Source organism: Xiphophorus hellerii, chromosome 22 (assembly GCF_003331165.1).
Source record: "Xiphophorus hellerii strain 12219 chromosome 22, Xiphophorus_hellerii-4.1, whole genome shotgun sequence".
NCBI lineage: Eukaryota > Metazoa > Chordata > Actinopteri > Cyprinodontiformes > Poeciliidae > Xiphophorus > Xiphophorus hellerii.
In genome coordinates this window covers 12,174,569-12,186,096 of record NC_045693.1, presented here as the reverse complement: position 1 = coordinate 12,186,096, position 11,528 = coordinate 12,174,569, and the positions used below count along the sequence as shown (strand labels likewise).

General features: G+C 36.2%; 1 long non-coding RNA gene across 1 annotated transcript; it reads left to right on the top strand.

Annotated features, from left to right (window-relative positions):
• The first annotated feature begins 4,654 nt into the window (after positions 1-4,654).
• On the top strand, positions 4,655-10,145 carry LOC116713760 (uncharacterized). The gene is made up of 3 exons (XR_004337915.1): positions 4,655-4,902; positions 9,418-9,502; positions 10,058-10,145. It is a non-coding gene; the product is annotated as an uncharacterized LOC116713760 (long non-coding RNA).
• Positions 10,146-11,528: the final 1,383 nt, after the last annotated feature.

Sequence of the window (11,528 nt, the reverse complement as noted above, 5' to 3'; positions counted from 1 at the left end):
CCTGCAGCAGAGGTTTGTAATTAGCCTCTCTGTGTCTAACACAGTGAGGCTAAATTGGGTTAAGTCAAGCACGCAGACAACCAGGTTGGAAGCAGCAGAGGGCAGTTCCAAAATCAGGTCATCATTGAAGTTAAGTGTGTACACACACCTTTGGAGCCCACCACTTTCTGTTGGTCTGTATCCCATAATAACCAACTTCCAAAGGCATTGGTTTAGAGCAGAGCATGGACACCCCTTTGGTCATCCTTCATGACCGCATTTCAAGATTAGGTGCCAGCTCCTTTGAACTGTCACCTCCCCTACCTACAGTCAAATACAAACTCTGTCCTTTTATAATCCCAGAGCCTCCTTGTGGGTACTGTTTAAAGGCTAATCCCAATTACAGCAAGGTACCGTCACTGGTGCTGTACATATAATCATTTTTTTTCTGAAACTTTCTGTGATCACATCAATACAGCATATAAATGATACACAATAACTAAATCTAAGTTAAAATTCTGCTCTTGCAGTAAAGGAATTTAACAATGACTAAGAGATCCTAGAGGAAGCAGGAGAAAAAATGAATTTTGCTTAAATGTCTAATTGTGTAATAATAAAATATCATTATTAAAATACGTATGTAAATGTCACAGTAAATTGCAATGCCTTTGAAAGACAGAGAAAGCTGCAAAGACAACCAGATTGATATTAATCTAGTGTTTATTTAGCTGAAGCTATCTGTCTATCCATGCTGGGTTAATTCAACCTCTGAAAAATAAACAACCAGGGGAATATATGAGGCCTGAACATCTGTTGTGAACAAATTGCTCCATGCTGCACAAGATATACAAGTATTTTGCTCTTATTGTGGTGTATAATGCCTGTGCAAACACAAGTAATTGTATGTGTTTATCATATTTTAAAAACTGAAAGCATCATTACCATGAAAGTTTTAATATGCACATATGTCTGGTTTCTGTATTGATCATTATTTAACTGATACACTGATTGATATCTTTGGCACTACATAAAATAAATATGTAGTTCAGTAAGCAAAAATGTGTCCTTATGTGACAAAGCTATTAAGCTTAAAAAATTCTGAATATCCGTTATTGGCTAATTAAATGACGGAAAGTAAAATATACACAGAGAAGTGTTTCTGCAGTTTTGTGAATTTTAGTTTGCACTTGAACTCTGTTGTACTTGTGTCTGAACTAATTGTCCCAAGCTAAAAAAAAAAAGGAGAAAACAAACAAAAAACATAAACAAAACAGGAAAAATAAAATAGATACTTTTATTTGGATGTATTGTGATGGAGCAACACAAAATAGTGCATATTTGTGTCCATATATTTTTGCAAAAAGCTCTATCACAGACAGATTGGATAGAGAGAACCTGGAAACAGCATTTGTAATGTCTTGTTACATAATCTCTAATCTGAATTTACTGCAGTTCTACACTCTTAGAACAATAGAACACATGAAAATGCTTTCATCTAAACCAATCCTCTTCCCTTTACCTGCTAAAGAAACATCCCCACAGCATGATGTTACCAGCACAATGTTTCACATTGTGGCAGGTGTGCTCAAAGTAATGTGCAGTCCCAGTTTTCAGCTCCTCATGGCATTTTACATGTTTTGTGGCAAACTTAATCTTGACTTCCTTTTCTTTTTTTTCCAATAATAACTTTTTCTGTGACACTCTTCCACAAAGGTAAGATTAGAAAATGGCATGACAGATATCTCTTACTTTGATTTATCAACCTTATTTTTTTTTTATCTCTACAGCTCCTCAGTTATTTGAAAAGCTGAATGTGCACAGGACTTATTTTGGCTTTTTTGCAGCAACATTTTAGTGAGTGAATAATTGTTATTATTATTATTATTATTATTATTATTATTATTATTATTATTATTATTATTATTAATTATCATTATTATCATTATTCTTATTATTGAAATGATGATCTCTAAATAAGATTCATCCACACCTTAATCATTGTGGAAATACAGTATTTACAGCACACAGCTAACCATTAGTTAAAGTTTAGTCTCTGCAGGGAAAATATCAGCATGCAAAATGGAGTTTTGCCATTATGTAATACATTTTGCTTAATGTAATTGGGTGTGTAATGGTGATTTAATGGATGGATAAATTAAAGCCAAAGATACTGAATCTTTACTGTGTTTGCAAAGAAATCCAGAGACATAAACCCTACATTCCTGCACTTAATGAGGGCTAAGTCTTAACCAGTTGATAAAACTCTGATACCACTATTAGCTACTCAGCCAGAGCATTAACTTACTAACAAGCAGTGTGGTGTGTACAAAAGAAAAGCTAAAGGACAAAATGGTTACTGTTGAATAAAAATAATATAAATCAATTTAATGAATAACCCATGATAAATGGACAAAACAAAGACACTGATGCAGTTGAGTGTAGCAGAAGAGATAAACAAGTATATAATAAAATGAAAACCTTTTGGAGCAGTATTGTTTATCAGCAATTTATTGCACCCCTGAAAGTTATGGTTTTATCTTTTCGCTGATGATTTTTCCAAATAAAAAGTTGCAGATTTTTACTGAGAGAAATTCACACCTCCTCCTCCTTGCATGGCGAGTTGGAGCTTCAGGGGAGGTGATCATTAAGAAAATGGGAGAGTGGGTGCAGGATGCAGGCTGAGAGATGGATAACTGTGTTACGCAAGGCAGACAGAGCTGCAGTGAGGGTAGTAAACAGGTCAGACCCCTGTAGGCACAGAGCTGCAGTTATTGGTCCACTCCCTCTCTAATCATGATTAATGAAAAGTTTCATAAAAAAGAAATGGCAAAAATGTCAAGGTTCAGGTACAGATTTGATATTACATCATCCAGTTTCTTTCATTTGTCTTGTCATTGGAAGTCTTAATCTTTTTATTACTTTAACATTGATATTTTTCCAAGAGAATTTGTTTTGCTGAAATATTGTCAGGAGATGATAAAAAGTTTGACTAAATTTAACAAACATGGAGGTCCAGTTTATTTGTGTTTGCATGAAAGCCAAGGTTAGGATCAATAGAATTTCCTTCTCCAACTACCAAAACATTAAGGGAAATTTATATTTAAAAATATAAACAATATGTATCCTCAAAGTAAACTAAGAAACATTTGGGAAGTCTGAATGTACAGTTCCATAGGCTCAAATTATTCATACCGCTGGCAGATTTAATTTTAAAATTACTTTTATTTTCATGACCTTTTTCACATTTATAAATATTACTTTTTAATCCTAAACAAAATGGCATTAAGTGAAAAAGGTTTGATAAACCACAATGGTCTCAGGTGATAAAACATATAACATCTGTTTTCCTAAATGTTCCCTTATGAATCATTTAATAACTCCACATTGAAATAAACAAGATATATTATGTTTATCTTTTTGACCACTGGAGTCAATGTTGCTTTTCTAGTGCTGACTACATGGTCTAATGCCCCACGAACATTCAACTTCAGCACTTGAATGTCTCGCAGGGTCATGACCCATATCCGTTAGAAATTCACAAAGACCTCTCTCCATTAAGACAGTCACTGCTCTCCTGTGACTGTGCCATGGAAAATAGCAGTCCTCTTCTTCACCGCACAGGGTTTCACCAGTATTGCTGCAGACTGCCCATCAGTGCAAAGCAGCATGTCCCTTAGATAGTCGCCTGGGAGTAGCAGGGTCATGCAGCACCAGAAAATGCTCTTTCTAACCATTTAAATCATCTGCAGGCTTCCTTTTTGCTACCAGTTTCCACTTCTGCTCTTCCTATGTGGTTTAAAGGGACAAAGGTGAAATGATAAGAGTGTTTCCCCGCTGTTTCACAAGAGCAAAGGTGGACAAAAGTGTATCCACTGCAAACCACCATGCCTTTTGAGATGTCATTCCTAAATGTTGTCATTCAGTCAGCCTTGGGTGATTAAATAAATAGTGTCTGAAACAGTTGTCTAACAACAGCATGTGTCAGCAAATGACCTGCACATTTAGAGAAATATTGCTATGATCAAAGACATTTCAAGCATACAACTACCTACAATATAAGGATGGTAAGTATCTATTAAATAAGTAAAAGTTGTAATTTTTGATGGAATTGTGTGACGGGGTTCTATTATGATTTAGTCAAACATAATGACTGGTCCAAGTCGGAGATTGTTTTAGAGGAATTTATTAAGCTTGCACAAAGATGGCAGGTGCAGACCACACACGAAGGATATCCAGAGCAGGTTAGAAATCAAATAATCATTAGTACCTTCACTGCTACAGTCCATCACCTCCAGCATGACTTCTTCAGGAGTCTAACCACAGACTGCCTCCCTTCTTCTTCTTTTCTATTATGGCGGATCACAAGCAACTTTAAGGTGCATACCGCCACCTACTGTACATGAGTGTGTAGAAGCATTACTTCACATCTATTAAATTCTATTTTTTAATTTTGTATTCTTAAGATAAATAAACAATGCTTTAACTGCCTCCCTTGGAGTAGAGCCCTGCTTTTAAAGCCACAGGCTCCGCCCACAGACAATCCAAACAAGCAAAAATACTAAGCAATTACTTCTAACTCAAATCAACTCTTAAAGTATACAAAATACTACTACTACTACTAATAATAATAATAATAATAATACTAATAATAATAATAATAATAAAAGAAAAAATAAATAAATAAAATAAACTTGTAAACAAAATACAATACTCAATTTAATAAACAACACCCAGTGCGCTCTGATGACATCACCACCTCATGTGACTCCCTCCCTGCACGCCACCATCCGGAAACACCCTACTTGAAATCAGAACCGGGAAAACGTTTAATGCTGAAAACAGGTTAGAATGAATGTTTAACTGAAGCAGGAACACCGCGTGTGCACCCACGACGAACCGCATCAGGTTAAACTGCAACAAAAAGTAAGTTAGTGATTGTGTACGTGATTGTGTGCACGTGTGTGCGGGTGTGCGCGCATGCCGATACGGACTCTATAATTAAGTCTTAGCGCGTGACGGCTCCTCCGTCACAAATTGACAGAGGTTTTGAAGACAAAATTTCAGGATGGAAAGTTGTTGTAGTGATAGCCATAGTAAAACAGAAACAATGCCCCAAAACTATTTATTTGCTTGATCTGAATGTCATTAACTGAATCTAATGCACAGTAACCACAAAACCTCCATTTGTGAACATGTTGCCTTAGTGCCTGAAAGTCTATTATACACTCATACTTGTATTACTGTATAACATAAAGTATAGCTTGTATTACTAATAGCGGTTAGCCAGCTCAATTAATATAATTTAATATATTCTCACAGCTTTACAATATGAAGCTGGAACACAGTTAAGCTTGGCTTGATAGTATACAAAAATCCAAGTTTGGACTTGATCAGAGGTAGTGTTTCTTTTTTTGGTGATGTACTGTATGTAACGGGTCACTCTTATAAATGAGACAATGAGTCTCAAGAATTTTTTTTCTCTATAAATAAAGGACAGAGATACTGGTACTTATTCCTGCTTCACTGTTGTCCAACACATCACTGTGATGTTTGTTTTTACCTTGCAAATATATATTACCGTACTAACATCTCTGGTATGAAACAGAGGTAGAAAGAGATTAAATATTAACCAACACAGAGTTTTGGATTACTCACCAATGCCCTCAAGTTAATCATATGTTTTTCCAACAATATTTTTTATGCTTTTTAGGGTTTTGCTCTCCATTCTCACTGGTATTGTATTTTTAACTGTCTAAATGGAAGGTTGCAACAAAATGCAGACCACCTGTGGAGAGTAATGATCATATGCCACACACTGTGAACACATGGTTGCCCAAAATGATCAGTGCAGCACAGTTTATTCGGCAACAGATCTAATTATTAGAATGTCACTGAATTCTCAGATCATCCAGTCACAAGAAAAACAAAACAACCTACCCTGTGGCGTTGTTTGTGCAGCACACTCACTAGCGATCAATGCCGCGTGAGTTGGTTGAGAGAAATTATCAAAGAAAATTATTTGCCATCACACATTGTGCAATTTTGTTGATAATGGTTGATAATAAATTCAAAAATCTTATTTTTTTTAAAGTTCAGTCATTAGAGACAAGATAACATATTATTTCCTTCTGCTAAACAAAATCCTTAATTTTTATGACTGAAGTTCCTTAAATTATGCATGAGGACTATCACATAAATATGTTCCCATATTTCTGACCTTGAATAAGTATCTCACTTATCCTGGTACATCATAAACTATACATTCCTCATTGCTCAAATATTTGTAAGGTTTTGTTCTACCTATTTCTCCTGCTTCAAATCTCCAATTTTCTGTTATTACAGTACACATGTTAAGTTACAGCATAACAGTTTGCAATTCTACTTATTCACCATCCACTGCTCTGACCTCCCATGCTTAATTTCATTACAAATGTGAGACTGGTGTTGTCTTACTAAAAGAGAGATGGTGACAAGAGGTAAATATAAGAATAAGACATATGAGCGCCTCCTTCTGTATTGAGTCTCTCACTCCATTTCTTCCCCAGGAGATCCTTTATTGTTTACTAAGAGAAGTAATCCATCAAAGCAAAGTTATTGACATTTGTGAGAAAGCAGCAGCAATTGAAGGGGTCTCCACAACCTAGTGTGAAAGCAAAATAAAAATGCATTTGATATTTTGAGAATATAGAAATGAACTTACTATACTTGTTTACCATGTGCTAGTATATCCTACAGTAAATTAAAAACCAAAGAAATATGTTTTAATTAGTTACATCCACAATTTGGTATATTTTATTGGGATTTTATGTAATGGTCCAACACAAAACTGGAAATAATTGTGAAGTTTAAGGAAAAAGTGCATACTATTTAAAACCAAAGGAATCTGAAAAGTGTGACAAGTGTTCGTATTCACCCCCTTCACTCTAATACAAAGAACTGGGCTCCAATATATGTAAATGGAGCCTACTTGTTTTCTTATTTAACTTCACTGTGACTACACATGTCCTGCAAAGATGTAAGGGGTTTGACAGTTATGTAAACTTATGACTTATATGCAAAGAAACATTGGTGGCAAAACACTGTAGTCTAATCTGAACACACCATCCTCACAAATGCAGTGGTGGCAGCATCTTACTTTGGAAATACTTGTCTTCAGCAGGTACAGGGAACATGGTCAGAATTACTGGGAAGATGGATAGCTCACATACAAAAAAATACTTTTTGACTGTGACTCAAAAGGAGGGTATTATGAAAAACTGACTTTTGTTAGCTTTGTATTATGTTATAATGTCAATCCCTCATCAAAAACATACCTGGAGGGTCACTTTGACTCATTCATGCATGTTTAAGAAATAGTTGAATCTCCTATGGGACCATTCATGGGTGCCTGAATGCCTTCTCAATCACTGCATTTATTTACCCAAAGTTCAGTTTTGAAGCTTCAGTCCTTCTGCTGATCTAAGACCTTTGCTGTTAAGAATCTGTGGCAAGATACATATTTTCACTGGCTTTATCCTTCCAATCTGATTTAGCGTTCACCCTCTTTCCAAGGATTAAAACAGGTCTTAGGTGACACATTTCTCATGCAAAAAAGGCAGGTGCTTTTGTCACTTTTGTTATAAGAATAAGCATTAACATTTTAACATTTGGCATGAGTCTACTTACATGAGCAAATCAGTTGAAAACCGTGCAGTTCTATACAATGACTACATTTTTTAGATACGTGGTTTAATTTTTTTCTAGATTTACTACAGAATGATGTCTTACTACACTCCCCTAACACTTGTTCAGCATTAATTCATCTTCCAAGGAATGCACTGCTTTTCAATTTTTATTTAACTCTCTTCAGGAAATACAGTAATCCTTACTTAATAGAAGTCAGAAAAGGATGACTTTCTACCAGTGTATTATCCAAGACCTGCAGCCAGGGATCAGCTATCATGTTTTCAAAGAAAAAGCTGCTTACAGATATTTGCAATATGCTATGAAAGGATATAGTTTGTCAAAGATCCTAGAAAAATAAACTAAAATCCAGGATGGGGGTTTTAGCTTTCCAAAAGATATGTTAATAAGTGCTTTCTTAGCTGAAGGAAAGGTATGCTCATTGTCACAGATGACCTGAAACAGTAAAACAATATTCACTTGTAGAGTCTGCTGTTGTCTGCTGGGGGTCTGGAGGAAACCGTTAAGTAAACAACTAATCTGAGGTTGACATGCAGTCGTCCAGAGGAGCAGTGAAAGTCCTACAGCCACCTTTCCACAGTTGCTACTGATCTGTAGTGTGTCATATCCTGGGAACAAAACTGTAAAATTATGTTGAGAGAGGTCCTCCCTAATAAATCCATGTTAATTATTTGTCTCTCTCAGCTAGTTCTGTCAAACACCTATTGCAATAACACCTCTCCCACAGAGCATGACAAAGAAGATTAGCACTTTACAGGGAGAATCTCACTCTCCTTGAATCTACATCACATTCATTCACACATTCCCTGTGTTGCAAGTCACATTTGCCTTCTTAGCTGTCTCTTCATAAAAGCTACACCTGGTCTGGTGTTCAATTCAGCTGTGACACCTTCCTGGAGGGAGCCATTGGCTAACCTATTGCCTATTGTTCTAGAAGACATACATGACTATATCTTTCTGTGTTTGAATCTCTTTCTCTCTTAAACATTGCAAATGAAGGTGAAAATTCTGTTATATACTCTTTTTGATGGCTTGACTGGCTCAAAGCATTTCTGTTTAGCTGTGTTTCTATCCCAGAGGAAGTCAGTGAAAGAGCTGCTGCTACCATTAACTATTTAATTTTTTTCTTTATCACTGAAAGTACTGTGGGATCAGTGCTTCTGTGGATGTTGTGTGTCTGCTCTGACATGTAAAATCCCCATCTGATTGCAGCAGAATATCCCTCAAACCTAGCTTCGTTCTCACAGAGGTTTCTTCCAATTAAAAAGTTCTCTTTCCTACTGTCACTACATGTATGCACATTATGAGAGAGTGCAACATGATGGAAGCCGCTGTTAACTTTCACCATGTGCAAAGTCAGTGACTTGATTTCTTTAGAAATAAAACTTTTACCAATTAGAAAACTGGACCATAATTCCATTAAACCTGGACTAAACAGGACTTTACTGCACTGTTTTATAACTAGTATCAAAGCAGTAGATGGCAATGCCAGGTAGCCATTCCATTTTCTTAAATAGTCTACTTTGAAGAAAATCTTATTTCATACTTTCCAACAAAATTAAAATACTGAAAACTGCTTTAATCAGGACTTAATTTAATGAGAGACATTAGATAACACAACTAGTCCAGGTGTCCATAATAGAAGCAGGGCCCAAGAACAGAGAAGGAATAGCCTAAGGCTGACTGAAGGTACCTTTGCTCAGATCCTCATTCCTCTTTCATCTCCTCACCTCTTCCCTATGACACTCTTTCCAGACGCAGACATTGCTGTCCTTCCTTTGTCAGCTTCTGACGGCTCTGATATCATCATCTCTGCTGGAGGGCATCCGTGGAAACTCTGGTAATAGCTTTAATGATAGCCTGAAAGCATATGACTCTTGTAACTAAGCAAAAAAAAAGAATATTTTTACAATGTTGGATTTTTCAAATTAATGAGAATAATTAATGCCTAAATGAACACACAGTAATTTGAGATAATGTTCCATTCCATTATGAAAGCACTATTTTTCTTGCACGATCAAAGCAAATGCAATGCTGTGAGCATATGCAGATACCAAATCTTTGTAAATGTCTGTCCTACTTTAATGTCTAATATATCTTAGTGTACAGCCTGTGTAAAGATGCTGTAATTAACGGTTTTCCCTGGAGGCCTGAGCTGAGCTGTGAGTCTTTTGGAAAAGTGAGCAAAAATGGGCCCTTCTTTCCAATATAACAGGAGCATGGCAACAGCATGTCCAGCTAAAGTGCTGTTGCCACTTTAGCTGGCACTTTTTTAGTGGGAAAAATTGTCCATCTTTAATGTAAATTGTTTTCTTTTATTCTTAAATTTGCTGCAATGTAACTGTGTTTTTTTTTGGTGGTGTTTGTGTTTATGTGGTGTTTCTGTCTGTGCTAGAGCTGCAGGATTTCCCTGGAGGATGGAGCTGAGCAGGGAGCTCCAGCACACCTGCTCTGCACCAAGCCTCATCAATGGCAGGATAAGGTAAGGCAAGACACTTTCATTTAAATATGACATTTTCAGCAACAAGGCAATTTAAAGTGCTTCACATGATAAGAAGGGGAAGAAATAAGCAAAAGACAAAAATAATCTAAAACATCACATTGCAGTTGCAAAGTGAGGAAAAACAATGACAGGTTTCAAAACAGACTAACGTTAATGATGTTCTACATGTTATTAATCAAAGGCAACTTTAAACAAATGAATTTTCAGTTCTTTTCAGCATTTCTGCACTTTTCTGGAACTTTGTTCCAGATTAGAGAAGTATAACAACTGAATGCTCCTTCTCCCTGTCAGGTTCTAATTCTGATTTTGAGGGTAGAAAATAGACCTGAACCAGAAGACCTGGGTGTTCTCGAAGGTTGCTATGACAACAGATCTTTAATGTATTTTGGGTCTAATCCATTCAATTATTTACAAACGTACCTAATATTTTAAAGCCTGTACTCTGAGCCACAGGAAGCCGTTGCAAGGACTTTGGAACTGGGGTGATGTGCTCCATTTTCCTAGTTTTAGTTTTGCCTGAGAAAAATTCACAAAAATATGTTTGACAACAGCATGTTTTAGAGAACATATCAATAATCTCTTATCACATCACATCCATCCATCAACCATCCATTTTCTAACACCCTTGTCCCTAATGGGGTCGGGAGGGATGCTGGTGCCTTTCTCCAGCTAACGTTCCGGCCGAGAGGCGGGGTTCACCCTGGACAGGTCGCCAGTCTGTCTCAGGGCAACACAGAGACAGACAGGACAAACAACCATGAACACACACACTCACACCTAGGGAGAATTTAGAACGTCACATCAAGATGTAAGCTGGGCCCTGGAGAAAAGAGACAGAACAGTCCACATCGGACTGAAGTAAGACACTCACTTCCTGTTCTATTTATTACATTCTGGTGATTGATTAATAACAAATGTCATGCTTAGTTTAATTATTTCCTAACTATTATTAATTCTTTTAATGTTTAGTTTGGTTATAATATTGGTTCTAAGAATAGCTTAAGAGTAAGAAATATATACAAATGTCCTTTATTTATATATGTGATAAAGAGCATTGGTTTATGAGCAATTACACAGTGTACTGTAATTCAGTATTGCTACATCTCATAATGTCAACACATTTATAACTTCTCTTTAGGTAAAAAATAAGGGCCATACGAAAAAGCTATTATTGTCATAACAAAATTAAATACAGTTTCTGCAATAAAGTTACTGACAAGCTTTTTCTAATTAGACAACAAAAATAACTTCATATTTGAGAGACACAATGATCCCTAAGTTATTGTAACAGACTAATACGTCACACCTACAGGACACTTAATATCACACACAGTTTAACACACATGTTTTTCGACTGTGGAAA